Raw genomic sequence first — 16,194 nt, forward strand, 5'->3', positions numbered from 1 at the left:
AAAATTATTAGGAAGCTGTCATTTCTTTAGTAAGGACATGGAAATTTATGGATTTAATGGAGTTTGGTAAACATACTCATGAATATTATCATGCTGCATTATCACATTGTTGTTCTAAAATGCACGTCCTCCCTGCAGTGTGATGTTATCATGTTAAACGCCTTTTGCCGCAATATGTAGTTCCTTTGTTTAAGCTATGTATAAAAAGGCTCTGATACTGTTGATCGGGGCCATTCTATCGCCAGTCTACAGGCAGTCTACAGGCAGTCCACCGCCAAGACCACACCATGGCCAGACCGAAACCACACCATGGCCAGACCATCGCCAGATATCTCAATGCTGTTTTGCTTATCTAGACACCTGCGAGTGTCAAGTGTATTTTCCCTGCCTGTATTTTGAACTGTTCTGCTGCGTACCTCTGAATAAACTTCATTCTTTGCTTTGAAGAGTTATCTACACTGTTTTCCAGGATCTTTCAGCTCTTAGTAAGGACTTTCTTACAGTCCCTCCCAGAATGCAGCGGGCCGAGGACAAAGAATACGACCAGGCAATTTGTTAAGAAACTAATTTTTACTAACAACAAAAACAGTGTTACCCCGGAAACGTAAGAAAGAAACACAGTTAACTATCACACACACCTAGCCCAGATCAGCTATGACCCCGGCGCTGCACAACCGATAGGCCCAGTATGTTCTATCAGATACACTATAATTTGACTGACCTGTGGTTATGCCTAATGCGATAACCGGAAGTTTCAAGAGGCGGCCCCTGCAGTGGTGCAGTGCAGAGATTCACAAACGTAACAATTCTCTAAAATTACAATTCAGTTATGGTCTCTATACACAAGCTCACCTTCTGATAGGAGTATCTAGCTAATATTCACACAGCCCTATTAGCAAACAATGTCTCCAACTGAGAATTTATGTTTGGCGCCAAACTCTCTCTATAGACTACATGCATACGCCCACCGGGATCCCTGTGGTGAGACCGAAGCTCGGGACTTACCGGCTGTTAACTGATCACTGAAAAGGCTGTCTGATTGTCTGAACGGCCGTTTAGCTTGGAGACCGTGAAGTGGATCCTGGGCTTGTCCCCTGAAGCGCAGTTTTGGCCTGGCAGGCTAGCAGAAGACCCTTCACGTCACAGGCGATGCTTTTGGGGGAAATCCAACTCTGCATCCAACTGTAGTCGTCCCCCCAATGTGTTTCTTCTTCTCTGACAAGAATAACAGGAACAGTCTGTCTCTGACAGGAACCCTCTCACGTCTTTCTCTACTCACTGTCTCTTACAACTGCGCTCTAAGATGGCTGCCTTCAACTCTCAGAAATCCTTCAGTTTTCAACTGTCGCTTGGGGCGGCTCGAACTGGTTATTTCCATGTGTACCAACTGACACACAGGTGACCCAAATAACATATTATATGTTTATGCATGTAATACATATCTGCTAAACACCAATAACATCTTTTATGTTTACACAGGTAATCATATCTACTAAAACAGCTTTAGATGGGAGTGAAGTGGGAATCTTCAACCACCCCCTCACAGTCTTATAGGGAAAAAATATAGGCATGCTGTATACAGCTATGGGGAGATTAGAAGCTTACAGCATGCAGATTATACAGCAAACTCAATGCTAATGCAGTCTACAAGGAGCTCCCTCTAGTGGTGGCTACAGGCATTCAGCTTTATACTTTTTTATGCATGAGATTCGGGGCTCTACAGAGCTCCAAAACTTTGCATGGGCATAGATATCAGAGTGTAAAGTCTGTAGCCACCACTAGAGGGAGCTCCTTGCAGACTGCATCAGTATTGAATTCACTGTATAATCTGTGTATATATACACATATATATTGTATATACATATATGCTGTATATGTGAAATTTATCAGCACAGAATATTGAACCGGTAAATGTCATAGTTTTAATTTTGGAGATTTTTACTTTATGTCTGAGAAAATTGCAGTCCCTCGTTCATGGATTTAATGGTTTTATTGACAGAGGAACAATCTTCCGAGCTTATAGATAATGATTGTATATGGAATGAGAAGAATGGGAAATATTCCTCGTCATGGTTTCTAGCCTGTTTACATTGTGATATATCCATGGCAGCCGCAGATGTTTGGGTAAGACGATGATTGGACCTTACTGATCTCCGTGTGCGTTGACAGAGTGTATTAATCTGCGTCTTTGATGTGAACTTAAGTCGGATTAAATAGCAACGCGTCGTAAAGGAAAATATGTCCCGAGATTCAGTTCTTTGGAAAAAAAAGACCTAAAAATGGCCCCAACATGTTCACAACTGATTGCCCATGTTCCCAATGACAGTGAAGGAGGAGGGTGAGGACTGGCGAGACGGCACATGATCCAGGGTGCATGAATACAGAGTTAGCTTCAACCTTAAGGGGGTTACGTACCACAGTATTGTAGTTTACAGATGGGCCCATGGTGGTCTTACAACATAGAAAAAAACAAACCTATACTTGGACTCACCGTGTCATCCACCGGGCGTCTTGCTGTTGTTCTGGTGGAAGAACGTCACACAACTACTACAGCCAAGCAGCAGTCTTCACTTTCCATCTGAGGTGAAGAAGTCTCGTACCTCGCTCTTCCAGGTTGGATGGAAAGTAAAGGCTGCCGGCACTTGGTGCAACCATCACTGGATGTCACCCTAGATCCACCGCAGGGTTCTCTCATACTTTGGTTGCGAGTCTGACCTTAGATTACTGAATGTCGAGAAATTAGGGCTACCAGAGGATGCTATAACTCTGTAATGGGCCAGGACAACTGTTTGTTTTTAGTTTTTCTAAAGTCATCTATATATATAATCGTCTTATCCCATCTGTCTGTCTGTCTGTCTGTCTGTCTGTCTGTCTTTCTGTCTTTCTGTCTGTCTGTCCAGGAAATCCCGCGGCGCTCATTGGTCCGGCAGCAGCCAATCAGCGCCGCGGGATTTCTGAAAAAAGATGGCGGTCGTTAGCGGCTCATCTGCGGGACGGAGCTCAGCGGCGATGCAGCAGGGAGATGACCGGCGCGAGGCGCTCATCTCCCGACCGCCGGTGCCGCTGACCTCCATGCGGCTAGGGTGTGAAGGGAGGACCGGGGAGCGGCGCTGCGGGTCGGGATACTTCTGCTGCGAGCGCCCGCTCATGTCCCGGGTTCTCGCAGCGGAAGTAGCCGCACAGGCAGCGGCGCTCCCCGGTCCTCACCAATACGATTCGCTGATTGGTCGCGATCTCTCGCCGCGACCAATCACTGATCTTGGCCCAAAAATTAAACACTGCTGTGCTGATTGGTCATGGACGCTGCCCGCGACCAATCACCGATTTGGGCGCCACATTTAAATAGCGTCCGCGACCAATTAGCGAGATTGGCGCCAAATTTAAACAACGCTCTGCTGATTGGTCGCGGTTGCCAGCTGCGACCAATCAGCGAGATTGGCGCCAATTTTAAACAACGCTCTGCTGATTGGTCGCGGACGCCAGACGCGACCAATCAGTGAGATTGGCGCAAAATTTAAACAACGCTCTGCTCATTGTTCGCGGCTGCCAGCCGCGACCAATCAGCGAGATTGGCTCCAAATTTAAACAACGCTCTGCTGATTGGTCGCGGCCATGACCAATCACCATTATTGGCGCCAAATTTAAATACCACTCTGCTGATTGGTCGCGACCGCCGGCCGCAAACAATCAGCATTATTGCCGCCAAATTTAAACCCCGCTCTGCTGATTGCGCCCGGTCGGCCGCATACATATTCTAGAATACCCGATGCGTTAGAATCGGGCCACCATCTAGTTTATTCATATTATGACCCAATTGTCTGGTCTTTTCTATAGTAACCTACGGATGCAAAACCTGGATAATAAAGAAACAAGACAGAAGAAGAACTGACGCCTTGGATATGTGATGCTGGAGAAGGATGTTATCAATACCATGGATGGCAAGAAGAACAAATCAAGTCAGACATGTCAGTGGAGGCAAGGATCACAGAGCTATGACTTGTCTACTGTGGACACATCATACGAAGAGAGCAATCACTGGAGAAGATCATCATGGTAGGGAGAATAGAAGGAACAAGATGTAGAGGTAGAATAGAAGGAACAAGATGAAGAGGAAGACCAGCAACCCGATGGCTTGATACTATCAAGATAACGGCGGAGAAGACCATGGTGGACCTATCTAGGCTGCACAAGATCGATCTTCCTACAGAGCGTTCATCCATCAAGTCACCATGGCTCGAGATCAAACCAAAGGCCGTTAAAGAACAATAATGATTGAATTACATCCTTTTTCTTATCGTCGCAGTCTGTCCTCTGACAAAATCTGAACTTCCGCTGTCACTTGTGGATTTCTCTTAGGACTAAAACATTGGAAGATCGTAAAGAGATTTTGCCGTTTTTCATATAAAAAAAAAATCCCTCCGTGGAGTATGAAGACGGATATTGTCTTGTCCCGAGGTGCTCGTGCTCTGAAAGAACTTGCAGTTGGTTTTTCCAATGTGGTGTGCCAGAATTGAAAAAAGAAACATGTCCATATGAATCTGATAACACAGATAAAGGGTGGACAGCGAACCAAAGACTAAGAAGATCAAGTTGCATCCAATGTAACAAATGAACAGGAAGTGAGAATATAATAGGTATTATTTTTATTTCTTTCCCTTCCTTTCGTTTTTAATACTTTGGGGTCTGGAGAGATCACAGAGCAGAATAAATGTGTTTTCACTTTCAATTTGCACAATGTTATTCTGACACAGTTGATTCTTTTGGATAAATGGAGCAAATTTCCCAAATCAAATTTTGGGAAATTCATTCATGTCTAATTTCTAGCCAAAAGAAAAAGACACTTTCTGCAAAGTAGCAATCCCCAAAAGGTGGCACTAGACCGTCAGCCATTTTCCCTTTGGGGGAAGGTTATTTACTTTTTTTTCCGCAGGGAGCATCGCCTGTTCTGTACATCTCCCCGTGCCAGCTGGCGGTCTCCACAAGGAAGAGCAGAGCCCCCCCCCGTCCCTTTAAGATGTCCCTTCTCTCTGCTGTGCAGGGACGTATTATTGTAGAATATTTCCTCATATCCTGTTTTATATAAAGTGATGAATATTTTTCCTTCTGGCAATTCAATATTTTTTCTTCTACACTGACTTGATGTAGGTGTCAGACTCACTTTGATGAAAACCTTTGGAAGGACATGGTCACGTTTAGAAGTCAATTTCTCCTTTGCGTTGAGTTGTGAATATGACAAGAGTCCACCCGCCGCAAACTTTCCGCACATTGCAAAAGACCACACTCTAAAATATCTTCCATAAACTGGTGGAGAAGCTCTGCCAAGCCAAATGCCTCATGGCTGCACTTTCCGTGGGTGACCGCAGTTATACGATTTATTAAATGTGGTGTTCACTGACGAGGGCTTGATACATTCAGGAGGGCACGGCCTGGGCAGCGAGGACAGGTGCCCACATCCTCACCTGTCACTGACCGCACTTAAAGGGAAACTTCAGACTAAACAGAAAAATCCATAGAAATGTATCACAAATCTGTCAGAGGTTTTGCCATTTCTCTCTTCGCCTCCTCCCTTCTCTCAGTGTTACAGATAGCAGGAGGAGGAGGATGGAGGATAGAGATGTATATAGATCAGAAAATAGAAAGGTTAAAACATGTAAGGTACTAGAGAGGGCATCCCATTCTGGCTGGAGATAAGGAGGAAAGCAGACGATCCTTTAAGAAGACGGAATTAGGCTGAGCTAAAAAGTAAAGACCAGATCCAGCCTGTATTACTGGGAGGAACACGTCCACATGACAAAAAGCTGAAACTTAAATCAGGCTGCAAACTGCATAAAAAGAAGTCTGAAAATGAATGCAGGAATGAAGATGGTGGAAGCAAACTAAACCAAAGTCAAAGCTGACGTAAAAACAATATTTCCATAAAGGTCTCCAATATAGTGCAGTGACATCTAATCTATCCCCTTAAAGCCATTAATTCAGCCGCAGAGAAGCAGATACTTTATACATAAGGAATGTTGAGTATATATTGTGCAGAGCACTTCATATCTCTATGAGTATAGAGCTGTGCTCGCTCCATCTGGAACATTTTGCATCCGCTCCGACCTTATCTAATATATTGGCTGTTAAATTAGTTATAAGAAAAACATTATAGAATGTTTTGTAACTAATGATTTTTAATACATTGCTTAGAAAATCTGTTTTAGTCGAGTTTCTATATTGTAGCAGTGAACTCCATGCAGGAAACTGAAGATTTAGAGAACAGCAGGGGGATGTCCAGAGGTTGAATCTGATGATACCCATAAATTACAACGAAGGTAATGGTGCTGTCCTGCAGTACCACACACAGCCTGTGAGCAGATGTGGCGCTGTTTTTGAAAGGAAGTTGCCTTGTTTTTCTAATTCAGGACAACTTCTTTTATAATCTTGCATTGTTTTTTTGCATAAAGCTGTTATAATATCTGTAAAGAGCTGTGGAGTTAACGGCGCTATATAAGTGAGTAAAATAAATAAATAAATAGATACAGACTTGTGTCACTTTGGTAACACATAAAATACAGATCCTGTGTAGTCGGATCCTGCAGTCAGGTGTTACTGGGTTGCATCTCCCTACTCCTCTACGGACTGTAGTTTTACAGAGTTATTTTGTAATAATCATTATTGTTTTATTTCCTCTGATGCAGAATTCAAACCTTTTGCAAAAATTTCTTCCCACTAGTGGTGACTGCAGACAGGATCTTATCATGTATCTCTGTATACAGGGAGCTCCCCCTAGTGGTGGCTGCAGACAGGATCTTATCATGTATCTCTGTATACAGGGAGCTCCCCCTAGTGGTGGCTGCAGACAGAATCTTATCATGTATCTCTGTATACAGGGAGCTCCCCCTAGTGGTGGCTGCAGACAGGATCTTATCATGTATCTCTGTATACAGGGAGCTCCCCCTAGTGGTGGCTGCAGACAGGATCTTATCATGTATCTCTGTATACAGGGAGCTCCCCCTAGTGGTGACTGCAGACAGAATCTTATCATGTATCTCTCTATACAGGGAGCTCCCCCTAGTGGTGGCTGCAGACAGAATCTTATCATGTATCTCTGTATACAGGGAGCTCCCCCTAGTGGTGGCTGCGGACAGAATCTTATCATGTATCTCTGTATACAGGGAACTCACCCTAGTGGTGGCTGCAGACAGGATCTTATCATGTATCTCTGTATACAGAGAGCTCCCCCTAGTGGTGACTGCAGACAGGATCTTATCATGTATCTCTATATACAGGGAGCTCCCCCTAGTGGTGGCTGCAGACAGAATCTTATCATGTATCTCTGTATATAGGGAGCTCCCCCTAGTGGTGACTGCAGACAGGATCTTATCATGTATCTCTATATACAGGGAGCTCCCCCTAGTGGTGACTGCAGACAGGATCTTATCATGTATCTCTGTATACAGGGAGCTCCCCCTAGTGGTGACTGCAGACAGGATCTTATCATGTATCTCTATATACAGGGAGCTCCCCCTCTAGTGGTGGCTGCAGGCAGGATCTTATCATGTATCTCTATATACAGGGAGCTCCCCCTAGTGGTGACTGCAGACAGGATCTTATCATGTATATCTGTATACAGGGAGCTCCCCCTAGTGGTGGCTGCAGACAGTATCTTATCATGTATCTCTGTATACAGGGAGCTCCCCCTAGTGGTGGCTGCAGACAGGATCTTATCATGTATCTCTATATACAGGGAGCTCCCCCTAGTGGTGACTGCAGACAGAATCTTATCATGTATCTCTGTATACAGGGAGCTCCCCCTAGTGGTGGCTGCAGACAGGATCTTATCATGTATTTCTGTATACAGGGAGCTCCCCCTAGTGGTGGCTGCAGACAGGATCTTATCATGTATCTCTGTATACAGGGAGCTCCCCCTAGTGGTAGCTGCAGACAGGATCTTATCATGTATCTCTGTATACAGGGAGCTCCCCCTAGTGGTAGCTGCAGACAGTATCTTATCATGTATCTCTGTATACAGGGAGCTCCCCCTAGTGATGGCTGCAGACAGAATCTTATCATGTATCTCTGTATACAGGGAGCTCCCCCTAGTGGTGGCTGTACACAGGATCTTATCATGTATCTCTGTATACAGGGAGCTCCCCCTAGTGGTAGCTGCAGACAGAATCTTATCATGTATCTCTGTATACAGGGAGCTCCCCCTAGTGGTGGCTGCAGACAGAATCTTAGCATGTATCTCTGTATACAGGGAGTTCCCCCTAGTGGTGGCTGCAGACAGTATCTTATCATGTATCTCTGAATACAGGAAGCTCCTGCTAGTGATGGCTGCAGTTAAAATAATTGTATAATTTTATTTTACGTTGTTGAAGTTAATTTTGAAGGAATTAATCAGCACAGAATAATGGATCCACAAAACTTGACTTTAAAAGGAAATGCTCTTTTTGGGTTGACTTGTTGTCTATGACCTTGTGTCGTGGCGGCTGCCAGGTGACTAAGGAAAGATGGAAATTTTACACCTCGTCATAACAACACCTTGAAGAATTTTCCTTAACACTTAACATCTCTCGGCTAATACTCATAATGCTGTTTGTCAGCATCAGGCAATTAAGGGATTTGTTACTGAGAGGCTAAGGTTTTGGGGTCATTGAATTTGCTATGAGCTCAGAGGGGGGGGAGGAGACAACTTCAAGCCAAAAACTTATAGCTTATCCTTTCGACGAGTCAAGCAACGGATCCAATCTCAACCCCCTCCCAGAACTGGACTCTCTCCAGCAAGACTCTGATGGAAAGGGCTTAGCTGCCACTCCGAGCACATCCTAATAAACTCTTAAGTCTTTTATAAGATCTGTGTCTTGTCCGGGTGAATCCTGAGTGCATTAACATTTTTTTTGACTGCCAGGCTGCACCACTGAAAGATTTATAGAGCTGACTTCACTTGCTTTTTTGTAGGACATTAAATCTACAATACACTACCTATCTCTGTGCTGAGATACTTAAAGGGGATCGCCGCAATCAGATAAAATATATTAAAGTGTATACATTTTAAACTACTAATGTCAAGTTCTTAATTCTGATGAAAATATAGTCTCATCCATTTCACATAAATTCTACTAGAAATTAAATTTACTAGTAATACCATCTTTCTCCACCGCTGGTAACATTGGATTTACATAGACTCTATTGCAACAGCGCCCCCCCCGGCTCGGAACTAAATTGTTTTTATACTTACTTGGAATTGCAAAGTCTCAGAAAGGAGGCAGAGATATAATTTTAATCAGCAAGAGAGACTTTATAATAAGGGAAATTCTCAAGACTAATGTAAACTAGTTCTGAATTTATTAATAATAATAATAATAATTATATTGCATGGTCTGGTCCATTGAATCCTCCAGTCCTATATCTGAATATCTGGAGTAGGTTTTTTGTGTGCTGCCCCCTTCTGGACTCAGCACCTGGGGATCATGCTCCACAGCTTTGCCCGATCACAGACGATCACATTCTGCTTTCTTGTTTTTCATATAATTGAGGTCGGTATGAGTAATAGAAAAATGTTAAAACTGCCCGTGCCTATAACAATGTATCCAATGGTTCACTCCACCCGAAACTGTGACATTAGTTGTTTTATGGAAGAAATATTTGGCCTCATATAGGAAATTGTCAGGTTAAGTCAGAGCCCAAAATTAGTCCGATAATGTGATTATGACGCATGTGATATAAGTGCATGTTATTAGGTTTTATTCTCTAGCAATAAATTAATTCCAGAACACAAGCCGCACAAATCCACCCTAAAATCTCTGGTGGGCTGCAATATTAACACTCAGGGTCATAATAACTTGATGTTTGCAGTAATAGGGCTGTGCAGGAGGCTGCCACCTAGTGGTGGTTATAGCAACCACATTCTGGAGAGGGCAGAAGATACTGTAATCACTAGGACTACACATAACTATATAGACTGGCTCTAGAAGGCCACTGTGGGTATAACATGAGCATCATGTGTGAGCAATTATTTATGTAAAACGTGCATAACCTGGGCATTTCCTGTATATAATTATATATGTACAGCTGCTATAACCTGGGCATCTCCTGTATATAATTATATATGTACAGCTGGTATAACCTGGGCATCTCCTGTATATAATTATATATGTGCAGCTGGTATAACCTGGGTATCTCCAGTATATAATTATATATGTGCAGCTGGTATAACCTGGGCATCTTCTGTATATAATTATATATGTACAGCTGGTATAACCTGGACATCTCCTGTATATAATTATATATGTACAGCTGGTATAACCTGGGTATCTCCAGTATATAATTATATATGTACAGCTGGTATAACCTGGGTATCTCCAGTATATAATTATACATGTACAGCTGGTATAACCTGGGTATCTCCAGTATATAATTATATATGTGCAGCTGGTATAACCTGGGCATCTCCTGTATATAATTATATATGTACAGCTGGTATAACCTGGGTATCTCCAGTATATAATTATATATGTACAGCTGGTATAACCTGGGTATCTCCAGTATATAATTATACATGTACAGCTGGTATAAACTGGGTATCTCCAGTATATAATTATATATGTGCAGCTGGTATAACCTGGGCATCTCCTGTATATAATTATATATGTACAGCTGGTATAACCTGGGTATCTCCAGTATATAATTATATATGTACAGCTGGTATAACCTGGGTATCTCCAGTAAATAATTATACATGTACAGCTGGTATAACCTGGGTATCTCCAGTATATAATTATATATGTGCAGCTGGTATAACCTGGGCATCTCCTGTATATAATTATATATGTACAGCTGGTATAAACTGGGTATCTCCAGTATATAATTATACATGTACAGCTGGTATAACCTGGGTATCTCCAGTATATAATTATACATGTACAGCTGGTATAACCTGGGTATCTCCAGTATATAATTATATATGTACAGCTGGTATAACCTGGGCATCTCCTGTATATAATTATATATGTACAGATGATATAACCTGGGCATCTCCTGTATATAATTATATATGTACAGCTGGTATAACCTGGGCATCTCCTCTATATAATTATATATGTACAGCTGGTATAACCCGGGCATCTCCTGTATATAATTATATATGTACAGCTGGTATAACCTGGGCATCTCCTGTATATAATTATATATGTACAGCTGGTATAACCTTGGCATCTCCTGTATATAATTATATATGTACAGCTGGTATAACCTGGGCATCTCCTGTATATAATTATATATGGACAGCTGGTATAACCTGGGCATCTCCTGTATATAATTATATATGTACAGTTGGTATAACCTGGACATCTCCTGCATATAATTATATATGTACAGCTGGTATAACCCGGGCATCTCCTGTATATAATTATATATGTACAGCTGGTATAACCTGGGCATCTCCTGTATATAATTATATATGTACAGCCGGTATATCCTGGGCATCTCCTGTATATAATTATATATGTACAGCCGGTATAACCTGGGCATCTCCTGTATATAATTATATATGTACAGCCGGTATAACCTGGGCATCTCCTGTATATAATTATATATGTACAGCTGATATAACCTGGGCATCTTCTGTATATAATTATATATGTACAGCTGATATAACCTGGGCATTTCCTGTATATGATTGCATGTATACGGCTGGTATAACCTGGGCATCTTCTGTATATAATTATATATGTACAGCTTGTATAACCTGGGCATCTCCTGTATATAATTATATATGCACAGCTTGATTAACCTGGGCATCTCCTGTATATAATTATATATGTACAGCCGGTATAACCTGGACATCTCCTGCATATAATTATATATGTACAACTGGTATAACCCGGGCATCTCCTGTATATAATTATATATGTACAGCTGGTATAACCTGGGCATCTCCTGTATATAATTATATATGTACAGCCGGTATAACCTGGGCATCTCCTGTATATAATTATATATGTACAGCCGGTATAACTTGGACATCTCCTGTATATAATTATATATGTACAGCTGATATAACCTGGGCATCTTCTGTATATAATTATATATGTACAGCCGGTATAACCTGGGCATCTCCTGTATATAATTATATATGTACAGCCGGTATAACCTGGACATCTCCTGTATATAATTATACATGTACAGCTGGTATAACCTGGGCATCTCCTCTATATAATTATATATGTACAGCTGGTATAACCCGGGCATCTCCTGTATATAATTATATATGTACAGCTGGTATAACCTGGGCATCTCCTGTATATAATTATATATGTACAGCTGGTATAACCTTGGCATCTCCTGTATATAATTATATATGTACAGCTGGTACAACCTGGGCATCTCCTGTATATAATTATATATGTACAGATGGTATAACCTGGGCATCTCCTGTATATAATTATATATGCACAGCCGGTATAACCTGGACATCTCCTGCATATAATTATATATGTACAGCTGGTATAACCCGGGCATCTCCTTTATATAATTATATATGTACAGCTGGTATAACCTGGGCATCTCCTGTATATAATTATATATGTACAGCTGGTATAACCTGGGCATCTCCTGTATATAATTATATATGTACAGCCGGTATAACCTGGACATCTCCTGTATATAATTATATATGTACAGCTGATATAACCTGGGCATCTTCTGTATATAATTATATATGTACAGCCGGTATAACCTAGGCATCTCCTGTATATAATTATATATGTACAGCTGGTATAACCTGGGCATCTCCTGTGTATAATTATATATGTACAGCTGGTATAACCTGGGTATCTTCTGTGTATAATTATATATGTACAGCCGGTATAACCTGGACATCTCCTGTATATAATTATACATGTACAGCTGGTATAACCTGGGCATCTCCTGTATATAATTATATATGTGCAGCTGGTATAACCTGGGCATCTCCTGTATATAATTATATATGTGCAGCTGGTATAACCTGGGCATCTCCTGTATATAATTATATATGTACAGCTGGTATAACCTGGGTATCTCCAGTATATAATTATATATGTGCAGCTGGTATAACCTGGGCATCTCCTGTATATAATTATATATGTACAGCCGGTATAACCTGGGCATCTCCTGTATATAATTATATATGTACAGCCGGTATAACCTGGGCATCTCCTGTATATAATTATATATGCACAGCTGGTATAACCTGGGCATCTCCTGTATATGATTGCATGTATACGGCTGGTATAACCTGGGCATCTTCTGTATATAATTATATATGTACAGCTGGTATAACCTGGGTATCTCCTGTATATAATTATATATGCACAGCCGGTATAACCTGGGCATCTCCTGTATATAATTATATATATACAGCCGGTATAACCTGGGCATCTCCTGTATATAATTATATATGTACAGCTGGTATAACCTGGGCATCTCCTGTATATAATTATATATGTACAGATGATATAACCTGGGCATCTCCTGTATATAATTATATATGTACAGCTGGTATAACCTGGGCATCTCCTGTATATAATTATATATGTACAGCTGGTATAACCTGGGTATCTCCAGTATATAATTATATATGTGCAGCTGGTATAACCTGGGCATCTTCTGTATATAATTATATATGTACAGCTGGTATAACCTGGACATCTCCTGTATATAATTATATATGTACAGCTGGTATAACCTGGGTATCTCCAGTATATAATTATATATGTACAGCTGGTATAACCTGGGTATCTCCAGTATATAATTATACATGTATATATGTGCAGCTGGTATAACCTGGGTATCTCCAGTATATAATTATATATGTGCAGCTGGTATAACCTGGGCATCTCCTGTATATAATTATATATGTACAGCTGGTATAACCTGGGTATCTCCAGTATATAATTATATATGTACAGCTGGTATAACCTGGGTATCTCCAGTAAATAATTATACATGTACAGCTGGTATAACCTGGGTATCTCCAGTATATAATTATATATGTGCAGCTGGTATAACCTGGGCATCTCCTGTATATAATTATATATGTACAGCTGGTATAAACTGGGTATCTCCAGTATATAATTATACATGTACAGCTGGTATAACCTGGGTATCTCCAGTATATAATTATACATGTACAGCTGGTATAACCTGGGTATCTCCAGTATATAATTATATATGTACAGCTGGTATAACCTGGGCATCTCCTGTATATAATTATATATGTACAGATGATATAACCTGGGCATCTCCTGTATATAATTATATATGTACAGCTGGTATAACCTGGGCATCTCCTCTATATAATTATATATGTACAGCTGGTATAACCCGGGCATCTCCTGTATATAATTATATATGTACAGCTGGTATAACCTGGGCATCTCCTGTATATAATTATATATGTACAGCTGGTATAACCTTGGCATCTCCTGTATATAATTATATATGTACAGCTGGTATAACCTGGGCATCTCCTGTATATAATTATATATGGACAGCTGGTATAACCTGGGCATCTCCTGTATATAATTATATATGTACAGTTGGTATAACCTGGACATCTCCTGCATATAATTATATATGTACAGCTGGTATAACCCGGGCATCTCCTGTATATAATTATATATGTACAGCTGGTATAACCTGGGCATCTCCTGTATATAATTATATATGTACAGCCGGTATATCCTGGGCATCTCCTGTATATAATTATATATGTACAGCCGGTATAACCTGGGCATCTCCTGTATATAATTATATATGTACAGCCGGTATAACCTGGACATCTCCTGTATATAATTATATATGTACAGCTGGTATAACCTGGGTATCTCCAGTATATAATTATATATGTACAGCTGGTATAACCTGGGTATCTCCAGTATATAATTATACATGTACAGCTGGTATAAACTGGGTATCTCCAGTATATAATTATATATGTGCAGCTGGTATAACCTGGGCATCTCCTGTATATAATTATATATGTACAGCTGGTATAACCTGGGTATCTCCAGTATATAATTATATATGTACAGCTGGTATAACCTGGGTATCTCCAGTAAATAATTATACATGTACAGCTGGTATAACCTGGGTATCTCCAGTATATAATTATATATGTGCAGCTGGTATAACCTGGGCATCTCCTGTATATAATTATATATGTACAGCTGGTATAAACTGGGTATCTCCAGTATATAATTATACATGTACAGCTGGTATAACCTGGGTATCTCCAGTATATAATTATACATGTACAGCTGGTATAACCTGGGTATCTCCAGTATATAATTATATATGTACAGCTGGTATAACCTGGGCATCTCCTGTATATAATTATATATGTACAGATGATATAACCTGGGCATCTCCTGTATATAATTATATATGTACAGCTGGTATAACCTGGGCATCTCCTCTATATAATTATATATGTACAGCTGGTATAACCCGGGCATCTCCTGTATATAATTATATATGTACAGCTGGTATAACCTGGGCATCTCCTTTATATAATTATATATGTACAGCTGGTATAACCTTGGCATCTCCTGTATATAATTATATATGTACAGCTGGTATAACCTGGGCATCTCCTGTATATAATTATATATGGACAGCTGGTATAACCTGGGCATCTCCTGTATATAATTATATATGTACAGTTGGTATAACCTGGACATCTCCTGCATATAATTATATATGTACAGCTGGTATAACCCGGGCATCTCCTGTATATAATTATATATGTACAGCTGGTATAACCTGGGCATCTCCTGTATATAATTATATATGTACAGCCGGTATATCCTGGGCATCTCCTGTATATAATTATATATGTACAGCCGGTATAACCTGGGCATCTCCTGTATATAATTATATATGTACAGCCGGTATAACCTGGGCATCTCCTGTATATAATTATATATGTACAGCTGATATAACCTGGGCATCTTCTGTATATAATTATATATGTACAGCTGATATAACCTGGGCATTTCCTGTATATGATTGCATGTATACGGCTGGTATAACCTGGGCATCTTCTGTATATAATTATATATGTACAGCTTGTATAACCTGGGCATCTCCTGTATATAATTATATATGCACAGCTTGATTAACCTGGGCATCTCCTGTATATAATTATATATGTACAGCCGGTATAACCTG

Source organism: Phyllobates terribilis, unplaced genomic scaffold (genome assembly GCF_046119375.1).
Source record: "Phyllobates terribilis strain yellow unplaced genomic scaffold, ASM4611937v1 Scaffold_9__5_contigs__length_417890890, whole genome shotgun sequence".
NCBI lineage: Eukaryota > Metazoa > Chordata > Amphibia > Anura > Dendrobatidae > Phyllobates > Phyllobates terribilis.